The following is a 13,156-nucleotide window of genomic DNA, read 5'->3' as shown; positions in this document are numbered from 1 at the left end:
CATATTACTTTGTCAAGGATGGTCTGCACCTGTCCCCCCTGAACTTCTGGATATTGCCAACAACATTATCCACCTCTTTAAAGCTTTTTTTAAGCAATGCCAAATTAACAAAACTACCAACTTAGCAAATAAAACCCAAAGGAATTTAAAGATGCTACTGCTAAATGCTAGGGGCCTTAAAAAGAAACTCCACACCCTACAACCTCTCATCACTCTAGAGAATATAGACATCTGTGCCATTACTGGGACATGGTTACATGCCACAGAAAGTACTCCTGCAGTGTAAGGCTTCAGTGCCCTCCACACATTTAGACCATCTGCTGCACAGGCAGGGACTAAAGCTGGTGGTGTCTCTATCTACATTAGCAACAATTATACCTCCAGGCTGGTTAAAGAGGATGATGCCTTAGAGTTCTTCCGTGTACAAATCACCACATATAATGTCCCTTGCCATATCTTTGCAATCAATAGGTCACCATCTATGCCACAAGAATTACATAACTTATACCTAGACCCGCTGGAGGCACTCACCATCCAGTCAAATACTCTACTGATGGTTGACTTCCATTACCCCACTAAAGACTGGGAAACATACACTTCCTTCAAATTGCAGGCACAAGGTCTGCTGGACTTTATTAACACAAATACCTTTGACCAGGTAGTGCACACTCCAACCAGAGCATACTGGACTTAGTACTCATCAATATGGGACAAGCTCTGCACCCCCTCCCCCATGTCATGTCCTTACCGGTGAAGCCAGTTCACAAAGCCATCTCCTTCAAAACAAAAACCATCAAAGAACACATAGAAAAACTTGTAACAATTAGAAACTATTCAAAAGCAAACTACATCCTATTAAGTGACAGTTTGTTAAAATGCAATACCCCTCTGAACCCTGAGTTCACAGTAACCTATATGGAATTGTTCACAGAAACCTCATACAGCCATGTAAATGACTGCATAGAGGCTGCTGTACACATCAGAAGTAAGCCCAAAACAAACCCCAAAAACAAATCCCACCGGTGGAAGCCTAACCTTAACAGGGTATATAACAAAAGGGAAAAGTCATGGCCAAAAACAGAAAGAACAACTCTCATAGTGGCAAGAGCTCACTAATTAAACTAAACAAGAAACTAAGAGGACTAATTAAATGCAACAAGGCCATTTATGAGGTAAATACAGCCTCTCAGTTTAAAGACAACCATAACGCCTTCTACAGCTATGTCCAAAACCTTAAAGGTAACACACAACAGTGTGGTGAACTGATTGTAAATGTTATAACTTTCACCAAGCAGAGTGACACAGCGTATTTTTTTGGCTGACAAATTCAGCTCTAATGTCACTGCCCCCCCACTCTCAACCTGCCTGCCTCCAAGAAATCCCTCGCACACCTCCCTCAATTATTAGCAGGGAGCAGCTTAGGGCGGCATTCACTTAGGCCAAAAATGCAGCCTCAGTGGGGGTCAGAAAATATCCCAGGCTGCCTTTTAAATAGTTTGAATCATAGCCTATCAAAGTCACTTTTCAATTGCAGCCTCAGGTTACATATTACATGAATGGAGGACTGCAATGGTTATCATTCTTCATCTTCACAAGGGTGGACCACTAAATGACCCCAGAAACTGTAGACCCATTAATCTGAGTAGTCTAATATGCAAAGCCATGGAACAAATTATCATGGAAATGATCAACAAAGACACTGGCAATCTGCAGACGCTGGACCCATCTCAGTGTAGTTTCATCATAGGAAGGTCATACCTAATTAACCTGGTAAACTTCTTTGAGAGGGTCACCAAAGCAATTGATAAGGGGAAAACAGCGCATACTACATACTGAGACCCGGCTGAGGCATTCAGTACAATATCCCACTCAGGTATTGTTGACAAACTCACTGAACTAGGCATGAATCCCTTCCTAACTTCCTGGATTGCCAGATGGCTCACAGCTAGAACCTAAGAAGTCAGTATTTGTGAAACTGCTTCCACCAAGAGACTGGTCACCAGCAGAGTACCTCAGGAATCAGTGCTGGCCCGCTCCTGTTTGCCATCTACTTCTCAGAGGTCAAGGCTGTTGTCAAGGGTCTCTGACTCACCAGATTTGCAGATGACTACAAATTGGAAGCTACTGACACTAACATCCTGTAAGAGGGCCTAAAACTGACAAATAACTGGTGTCAAATCCACTGATTAAAACTCAATACCAAGAAGTGCATTATTACTCCTTTTGGGAAAAACTTCACCAAGGCTAATTACTCCATTGATAAGACACCCCCTAAGAGATGACCCAGTAGTTGGGATCTGGGAACATATGTAGACAGTAATCTAGCCTTTGACCAACAAGCCAAGGTAGTAAGAAAATCATTGCATGTCACCCGACTTAGAAGTAAGAGTATGGCACCCATGTCCAAGGACGTTATAGTACCACTTTACTCAGCCCTTATCAGACCCATCATTGAGTACATCATTGTGCCCCCTTTGGCATGTACCTGATCAGGCAACAGTTGGAATACAGTTTACTGAGATGTGATCTATGCTTTGTATATAACCATCTTCATATCTAGCCTTGATGGACCTTTTGCACAATCATAAAATAAACAGCATCAAAAACATTAAGTCCATGGATTTAAATGTTGTTTATGATATAAAAAGAACATGCTGATGAGACAGATATGTGTCTCAAAGGATCCCCATGCTCTATAATAAGCTCCCCAATCATGTGAAGCTGAGACCGTTTCTAACCGATTTCATAAGTAACCTTGACCATTGGATAGGAAATCGAAAATTTACCTCTGGTCTGGCTTCCATGTCTCTGATAGACAGAAGCTGACAGTAAATATTCCCTAACTAACATGCCCCCCACTAAACTCTTAGCAACCTCCTAACTAACATACATGGGTTCATAGAAGGTTACTAGGCGAATGGCCCTAGAGCACTTACAACCCTAGCCATATTTATCCTGAGTTGATATAGTTGTATAGTTGTCAGTGGTTAGGTAAGTGAAGTTCACAGAGGTAAGGGTCTATGGTAGTTAATACTGATTTCCTCTATCCAAGATGGAAATGGGCACCACTCCAGGAGTGAATTTGTTGTCACCCATCCATTGATCTAGGTTGCATTTGAAGAGGGATGGGGAGGGGCTCTGTTTCATGTCAATTATAAGCTTGTTCCAGAAAAGTGACTTTCTCTGGGAGATGTATCTATCTCTCCAGCATGACCTGATCATGTCAGAGGCTAGGTTAAGATCCCTGGAGCAACTGACCCCTGTGCAGTTTGATTTACAAATGTGTAGCATTTCCATCAAGCTGGTTCAGAGACTGCCCTGTAAGTCAGGTACAGGTCATCCCTTGGCAACCTGTAGGAGGCAGAATACAGTGACAGGGCTTTCAGTCTTTCATCATAAGACTTGTTTTATGTACCATGTAATTTCTTAGCTAGAAACCTCTGTGGTCTCTCCATTTGTTGCAGGTTATGCTGCAATGCAGTGTCAATGACTAGAATGTGAACCAAACTACCTGAAGTTGGGATGGAACCCACAGCCTTATGATCTACTGATTTAAGTGTGGACTGCAAACACATTCATTGCACTCTATATCACTTAACCCTTTCAAACTTTCTAAAATATTTCTTAGTATTTGGGCATACAGGTGGACAGTAGTCTCTCCTTTGATAACACATTGCCACAGTAGTCAGAAATTCCTTCTATGTGGCACACCTCATCACAAAAGGTTTCTCATACAAGAAAAAAGAGGTCATTGTTCCTCTCTACTCGTCACTCATTAGACCCATTATAGAATACAGCGACCCTTTTGGTATGTACCTCACAAGACATCTACAACAACTGGAAAGGCCACAGAAATACCTCACAAAGAGGATTACCAGCTTCAAACAGATGTCCTATGCAGACCGTCTCAAAAAACTCCAGCTTTACTCCGTCGCATATCGCCTACTCAGAGGCGATCTCTGCACCTAACATACAAAGCTATGTCAAACCTAGAGCTGTTGGACATGCTCCACTTAAAGAAATCCCAATCCCTCCAAGCTACATGCTCAAGGGACCTAAACCTTGTCGCTACAATAAACAGAACATGCTGGAGGGATAGATTCCTGCCCCAGAGACTTCCCATACTCTAGAACAAACTACCTATCTATATCAAACAAAGCTCCTCATTAGCACTCTTCAAGAAAAATCTTGATGATTGGATGGGAAATAGGAAATTCACCCCGGGGATCACTTCTGTGGCTGTGCTTGACAGGGGCACAGGAAAATAATTTTCTTGGGTGGCAAAAGCCAGGGTACCTTTTTGGCTAGGCTTATATAGGCCCTAGGGCCAATAGCCTAGCACCTACCTATGAACCTATGAACCTATGAATATTCTTGAATCTGCGTGTTCATATATCTTTTTGGGAATGCATTATCTAATTCTTTATAGCATAGATAATATCTTTTGGTTTATTTTGAATTATATGTAGCATATTCTATGTTAAAGACAGTGAATTTTGAGTAATTAAATGCACATTTTGACTGACATGTTTTTTATTTGCATTATTTGACATTGTAGCTGAGTTAGTAGTTTATTATTGTGGGTGTCACAGGGGATAGGTTTGTAAGGCTTTTGCCTTTTAACCAGGGTCCAGTCCTGAAAGAGGTTGCTGTTTGTGAGATGTGTATTTATCCTTTGTGATTGCATGAATTACTTCTGGATCCCCTCATTTTCACCAAACTCCTAAAATGTACTATGTTACTGGCTACTTTAATCTGTCCATATATGTTGTATTTATCACTTCCTTTTCCTTTTGGCATGGGTCATGGCTGAAAGTATTTTGCAACGGCTGGTTACCCAGTTAACAACAAAGCATATCAGCTGATCGTAGTTATAATCAACCAATCAAATTCTGGAAATATATTGCATTTCTCATTGCCCATTGGCTCATAATATGATTTGACAGGGTACAGAAAGAATATTTTTTTACTTGGTTAATAACTCCAGAAAAGATTAGCTGATCTAGGATACTGACAAGCTATCAGAATCATACAGGTAGTTCACATTTCAGGTTCTTTTGATGACGACTTGCATATTTGATTCACTAATGACTATTTGTTGCATCCCAGAAGTAACAACACAGAATCACAGCAGTGTCCTGTTCTTCTTCTCATACTGCCTTGGTAGTAACTTCCGAGAATATTGTTTTTATCTAAGCTGACTAGTCTTATATATTCATTCAGTATTCTGTTTCATCACAGAGGCTAATTGGTTAATTAATAAAATGGGTGATACTAATGCTTACTGACAGTAGAACAACAAAGATTATTTTATATTCTAAGAAAATGTCTTTTGATTCATGATACCTGCATGTGCTGGTTCTCTTTTTCATTTACTTTTTATAGCAATTATACAGTAAACTCAGTTGTCACACATAAAAGTACAGTGCATTGTTGTCAAGCTAAACTATTTGCTATTAAAATATGCAGATTGAAATGTAAAGTGCAAACATAGCACAGTATGTAGAATATCAATGTTATCAATCGTTACATTTATATTCTGCATATAGTTGTCCTAAAATGTGTACATTTTAATGTAAATAACCAAGGAGATGTATGCTTACATAATGATATGGTTTTAATTTTCAAGAAAGTGTTATGGCTGACTATGAAGCCTGTATATTTTGTGACGAGATATAGAAATGGTTTCTACTCTGACATCAACTGCAGTTGCACTGTCCAAGTAACTAAATTAAATGAGCATTCTCTCAATATACCCTTATATCAGACCTCCAAATTGTATTTTAAAGAATCATCTAAAACCATTGCAAATTAATAATAATAATAATAATAATATAATAATACTATAACACATTCAGACACCTCTTTGTTCATCTTAATTCTGTCTTTGTCCATTTGAGCAAATCAAGTCAAGCAAATAAAACAAGCAAGACAAAGGAATACCCAAAAACTGAAGCTCTTGAGTTTTCATCAGCTGTAAGTAATATAAAATTATGAAATAACTTTTTACAGTATCATTCCTGCTACAACTTTAAATCTACCAAAACAGTTTATAATATTTCTTGAAGTGCACATAAATAGCAAACTACATGGAAAGACACAGACTCAGCATTCACAGATTATTACATTATTTAACCATTTTACTAATGCTAAGAAGAAACATTCTTCCCAGTGTTAACAGAGAGTTACTTTTAGGACCAAGGAACTTACATTTAAGCTCTGTTTAACTGGAATTTAGTTACCAGTGTTGACACCTTTGCATTTTAACACTGGGATTTTATTGTGGGACAGAATCCTTTTCACCCAACCTAATATCCCATCTTGGTCTCTAAGGGACAATAATTGAGTTTAGGCTAGGTTTAAATAGCAATAAGGGCAGAGAACACAGATGGGTATTCTATTGATTAACACTAACACCAGCCAAAGGCCTCAGTGTAAGGCATTGGATTAAGACATTATAGCAAGAAGGACAGAGTTTTGGTACTTTATTCCCTCTCAATAACATTCTTTCACTTGTTAAGTTAATTCCACCCTAGGTAGCTACTTTATCATGCAGGAAACCTTAATCCACTGATGTGACTCTATCTGCTTTCACTTTGATGGTTCCACTATTTACTAGAGTAATGCAGCCTTTGTAAAAACAAAGTACTTGTGACAAGAACAACTCATCTGGCTTTTAGATGCATAGTAGTATGACCTGAAAAAAATCACAAGCTTTTGAAATGAAGTTATGCTGTTTGTCAGATGTGGGACCAGACATATACATTTTATCAAGAAGATACAGCTTTTCTGATCTTCTTGTACAGCACTTTATCTTGTGGTCACCTTTGACCTTCCTTTTGGAGCCTCCTCAAGGCATCTTGAACATAAGCCTTGTGGTGTTCTTTTAGAAGTAGGATTGTTGCAATAGCCTCTGGTGAATTTAAGCATCTGTTGGAGTTAGTGACAAGGTTGGACACAGATTCTGTATACTGGCTGGGAAAGAGATTATCGGTCAATCTTCAGTGCATATATACAAAGGATTCAAACAGCTCAGGACTTTTTCAACATCCGAAAAAGATTTCATGAGATTTGTAAAGATCTGACAGATTTTTTGTCACCTGAGTAGCTTACAGCCAGTAAAACTATCAGCTGCTGTGAAGCAGTATTTTAAACAGTGCAAACGTGATAGGTGTGTCACGTCTAGAATAGCTTAATTTACTGTGTAAGCTTTTATAGATCACAAAACATGGGAAGATGTAAGCTCTGATTAGGTTTCATCTGTGATAATTTGATAATTTCTGTGTACCTTCCAGTTCAAATAATGTCTACAGACACTGTAGTAATAATTTTTCTCCTAGGTGTAAAAAAATACAGCAAGTTACAGAAGCAGTGTCATAACTGAACTCTAATTAGTACAACATCGCCTGTCTGAATTAAGCTATCCAACTGATTTTCTGAGCTGCTACAAGTTAGTGTAGATTGTGATCTTGCTTCTGCTAACAGATGGTTCATGTGGCTAGGTCTGAGCTGCAACTATCACTTAGGCCACAAGCAGAGGGTGAGGGAAGCACCCCTGTTGGCACCCTTAAAAGGCCATAAGCTTGAGTAGAGAAACAGAAAAGGTCTAGTGCTGGTGTTAATTACCCAGAAACCACACAGAAAGTGCTCACTGTCACAGAGTTGAGAGGTTGTGCATCGCATCTTCCAGAGATAAAAGGCATGGTATGAAAACATTTTGGAGAGGACAATGAACTAAAGATTAGCATAATCTTTCGTTTGTATCCTCAGTAAGCTATCCATGTGTGAGCCGCTTTTTTCTCATTCCTTTTACTCTAATGTCTGGATTTAAAGAAGTACATTGTGAGAATGGGCTTTGTACTTTAAGTCTTGACAGTTGTGTTTTCCCGCCTTCATGTGATCATCCTGGTTGAAAATGCACTTCTTCTGCTGTAGTAAACAGACAATGAAAGGGAAAAATGAAGTACCACTGCATTGACGGAGTGCTGTCTTCAACAGGCTGTTCCTAATCCAGGCCTGCAAACCCATAGTAATTTCACACTGCAAGAAAACAATCAAACCACTGGTTTCAAGTCTGAAGAATCAAGCATTTTATACCTTTATTTCTTTTTTTTCACAGAATCACCAAATCATTTGCATTAGTATCTATCCATGCAGCAACATTTAAGGTTAACCAGTATCTCAGGGCAGTATTAACTCAATTAATGCATTCTGTCTTAACTGGAGGTTTTTCCAAATCAGAAGCTATAAAAGAATACTTTCAACAATTATTTTTCTTATGTCACAGGCTGTTCATTAATTTGTCTTATAAAGCCCTCAGTCAAGCAAGTCTAGTATTCATTTATTTATTTATATTTTGTAATGTTGTAACACCAGTAAGAAAAAATATATTTATTTGCTACATTCAGGTATAAAATGCTTATTTAGTGTAGTTATGAAGAGAAAATGTAAACTTGATTCAAATATATAACATAATAATGAGGAAACCATATTAATCTTAATGTTCTCTTTTAAGTTTGAGAAAATGATGTAAAAATGTAGACAGTATTTTAATTATTTATTAATTAATTTATTGATTGACTGATGTCTATTAACAAATGTAGTGGACAGATCTCATACAAGCTATTTCATGTACAGTCTACAGGTTATAGAATTCACAAAAAGTATACCAAACTATACATACATTTTATGATCAGTCAACTTTAGTCTAAATACATTTACAAATGATAATGTTTAACACATTATTTGTAACAATATGCAGGATCTTAGTGATATTTTGGTACTCGGTCAACAAATGAAAATAAATAAACAAATGCAGTATTTAGGTCTAGTAATTAGTGAAGAGAGTAGAAATGTACACTGGGAGGAAATGAAAGGCATCTGTAACAGAAGACTGCATATGACTAAGGTATTTTGTACAGTCTATATGTTATCAGATATATTATTTAGTTGACAGGAACTTGATGGGTATTTAGTTTTAATGCTGCTGTGGCCTGGTAGTATTAACATGCTGAATGGAGACATTTGGCATAAAGCATTTTCAGATGACTATATAATGATAGTACACATAATGTTTTCCTAACATGTGCGAACTTGAACATTTTATTATTTATACTGCTAACACTTCATGCAACATGATACTGACAGCAAAATAATTTTGATTGAAATAGCTTTGAAAGTAGATGGTTCTATTATTTATTATTTATAGTGTTTGGAAACAAGCGCAAGTTTGTATCAGATGCATTAACAATTTAGTCCCAAATTCTTGTACAGTTTAGGAGTTTCATGTAGTTGTGGAAATGATGGGTCATAATTCACAAAGCCTGAAGCGTTTTGGTTAGGGAATTTGTTGCTCTATGTAGGACAGCAGCATTAAGACTATGGAATTTAACATCACAGGTCTGTCGAGTAGTAATACGTTTACAGGAAAGTTCAGGTATAGTTAGGTTATTGATAGCTTTGTGTATGATAGGAAGGAAGGCATGATCAGTTCTTTCATACACTACAAGCTAGCTAGTGTGACAGAGTTAAATACATTTTTTTGTGTGTGGAGATGATAGAATGAGTCTACAGACTCGATTAGATAATTGTTATAAGTTAGAAAGGTTTCTTTTTCTAAGGATTACACAAAGAGACAAGGCAATATTCTTACTAAGGCTGAAATATGTCTTCTAAAGATTACTATTCTATTGTCAGTAGAATAAAATCGAAAGATAATTTGTTAACTATATAATGTTCTATTAATTTTTGTTTTTAGTAAGTTAGTGCATTTTATCATAGATAATACAGACTGGGATTGAGTCTGAGGTACTTAAAGGATATGACATGCAGTGTTTCACTGTCATTGAATTAGAGAGTCAGAATAAAATTGTCTCGATTTAATACATTTTTGTCCTTCCACAGTTTATTGTAAATTGTTTTCTCTGAAGCTAGTTGAGAAGCTTATTAATGACTGTCTGGAGGGTGTGCTGTATGGTAATGAATGATGGAGAAAATCTACAGAGGATAAAATCACTAGTATATGGTATGACGCCTGATATGTGCAGGTAAAAAGGGAGTTAGTTTACGAAAAATGAAAAGAGTAGTAGTGCTAGAAATGAGCCTTGGGGCATAGCTATCGTGGGATAGTTTCTTCCTGTTTTCATACAAAAAGAGAGTTAAAGTAGGCTAACCTATTATAGTGGGCTGAAACTATATGTCAGCAAGGCATTGAGGAGATGTTTATTGGTTATCAGATAAAATGCACTGGTGAAGTTTGTAATGGTATCAGCTACTTGATCTTGATCAGCATTAGTATATGTAAGGGAGAAGAAGGCATTATGAGTTAATCATCATTAGTATATGTAAGGGAGAAGAAGACATTATGAGTTAATCATCATTAGTATATGTAAGGGAGAAGAAGACATTATGAGTTAATCATCATTAGTATATGTAAGGGAGAAGAAGACATTATGAGTGGTTCTGCCTTTAGTAAAACCATGCTGATGAATGTAAAGGAAAGTGAATTATATAGGTATTTTGTGGTTTGGTGGTGGTAGACAGATCTTTCAAGAAGTTTTCAAAAATGTCCTCCTAAATGAGATGCAAGTAAAGGGCAAAAGCATTCTTCTCAACTGTAAAATAATAGACTCTCCAGACAGAACCTCTCCTTGCTCCTGGAGACTGTACTATGACAATTGGAAAAATGGGCTCAAGTCCAGTCGGGGGTGGCTTAATGCTCAGCAAGCACAGGGTCAAAAAGAACCTAAATCAAAAAGAAAAAAAACCTAATCTAATATCTCCTGTAGTTCCTCTCTCAGGGTCTGCTTAACTCGCTCACTCACACTGTAAGGGGCCTGTTTGATGGACCACTGAGGTCCTCTTTCAATATGTTGTATCACAAGATGGGTGCATCCTTGGATTATCAGGATCCCAAAATGTCTGGATCTCCACAGCTCCACACTCCTCCTTGTTGCCTCACACTATTTTATTTTATTTTATTGTATCTCTTTTGTCTCTTTCCATTCCTGTTTTCCTCCTACTTGACTCATAAATTAATCACCTTAACATCTCATATCCAGATATTGTACATACTGCAACTATATTGTTTTTATGTACTATTTACTCCATAGTAACATTATACTATATAATCTTATGGCAGTGTACATATACTCATCTTATCCATTTTACTACTTATTTTACTGACTGAATTATTTTATCATTATACATATAATTGTGATAATCTGTACTACATACTTTCCTGACTTATACTTCTTTGCATGCTTTTTCTTACATTACCACCTTTTCATTGATATTAATTAAAGTTTATTGTTTCATTGGTTCTTTTCCACTGTGTTACTGATTTAACACTTTCATCAAAGTAAATCATTTTTTTACCCACTTATCCCCGCCCCCCCCCCCCCGCCACCTCTTAGCACATGTACGTCACTTCTCTGGGATTATTTTGCTCCTAACTATTAGAGCAACAAGAATTTTTTTTGCTGTAGTACTGAACTGGCAACATTCTGTCACAAGTCTTAGTGATCAAAGGTTACTTCACATCAAAGTATCTGCAGTTTTTTATGCTTACTAGTGATGGTTTCCATGCTGTCTAAAGCTGACTATTCCACGGTTATTTCTTGTAACCTTATTCATTAATACACAATCATAAACTCCATATCAACAAGAGAAACAAACAAAAAAAAGTATACCCCTCTATCAGTCTTCAGAATAAACCTGGTCTTATATTCTGATACAGTAAATAGAGTGGTACACAATACCTGATGGTTAATCAGACTAGTTTTGGTTTAAAATCTCTGTTGCATACAAAGCAACAGTAACTGACTGTAATGGGAGTACAAACAGTTAACACTGTGAGCCATTCAAGAGGCATGAAGCTGCAGTTACTAATAATACAGTACCTAATATAACTGGAATTATGAGTACTTTGGGATCAATACAATAGGAAAATGCCTTGTACTATGGAGTAGTGTCACTTAGGCACATCTCTGGGTCATGCAAGGCATAATGACCCTATCATAGCCTAGTGTGGGGCTCCCTGAGGGATCAGAACCTTATTGGGTTAAATTGGTCCAGTTGGCCTAAGGCCAGCCCTGGCTGCAGGGTATGATTGTTTATTAAGTGACATGCTAAAGAGATGACAAATATAATAGCAATGCTGGCAGAGGTGGTACAATTTGGGAATGCAGAAAATTTTTCCAGAATGTACAGAGGCAAGTAGCATTGGAATATATAAGGAGAGACTATAAAACTGAGCTTTATTCTTTGAACTATAGGACATTATATATTAACTTAATTAACATTTGAAAGGGTAAGAATAGTATCAATTTTAAATTATGTTTAGCACATGGACTAGTCACTTAAATTATGCTGCAGAATGTAAATCCTTCAATAATGCAGTCTACAAGTTGCATACAGATATGTATGAAGTGAAGCATTAAAATATTATTTTAGCAAACCTGTAGAAAAATTTACTCCACATATTAAGCAAGCAGTGCCATCCAACAGGGAGTGCACTATTAGGAAATAAAGGGATGTAAGGGCTGTGATGCAACCCAGTTGGATGACATATTTTCCTCAAGCTGGTATTCACTGAATTACTTTTGACAAAAGTTTTACATCGACTCCAAATCCATCAAATCACAGCAGATGATGGAAATAGGAAGAGTGTTGAACTTAAATTCCTACTGCTCCCATTTTTTTGAATACTTAGGGTGTTTGGAAAGCCATTCACCAGTAATGATGCCTGAGGCTTGATGTCAGTCTTCCACTTTAGATGTTACCATAGAAGGTTATCAAAGAGAATCCTCAGTGAAATCTCTCACAATGATCAGTAAATCATTGTTGATGTTTGAAGCCTTTTTGTCTGCTGACCTATCACACTGATACTTACAGGAAAGGGTGTGGCCAGACATTATTTAGCCAACCATGCATTTGACACACATTACATGCTGAACAGCCTTTCTGACTTGTGCTAAACAGCTTCTGAATATGCAAAACACTGGTTTACTGTACAGTACTGCCGTGTATGAATCACAAGTGCAAACTTGTTATTCTGAGTACTGTAACTGTAGTGTGGGGGGTAATACCCTGAACTGCTAAAGCCTTGGATATGGCATAGTTAGATCACATACTAATACTACACATTTCCCCTTGT

Source organism: Protopterus annectens, chromosome 10.part0, assembly GCF_019279795.1.
Source record: "Protopterus annectens isolate FY-2018-M chromosome 10.part0, PAN1.0, whole genome shotgun sequence".
NCBI lineage: Eukaryota > Metazoa > Chordata > Ceratodontiformes > Protopteridae > Protopterus > Protopterus annectens.
This window is presented reverse-complemented; position numbering follows the sequence as displayed.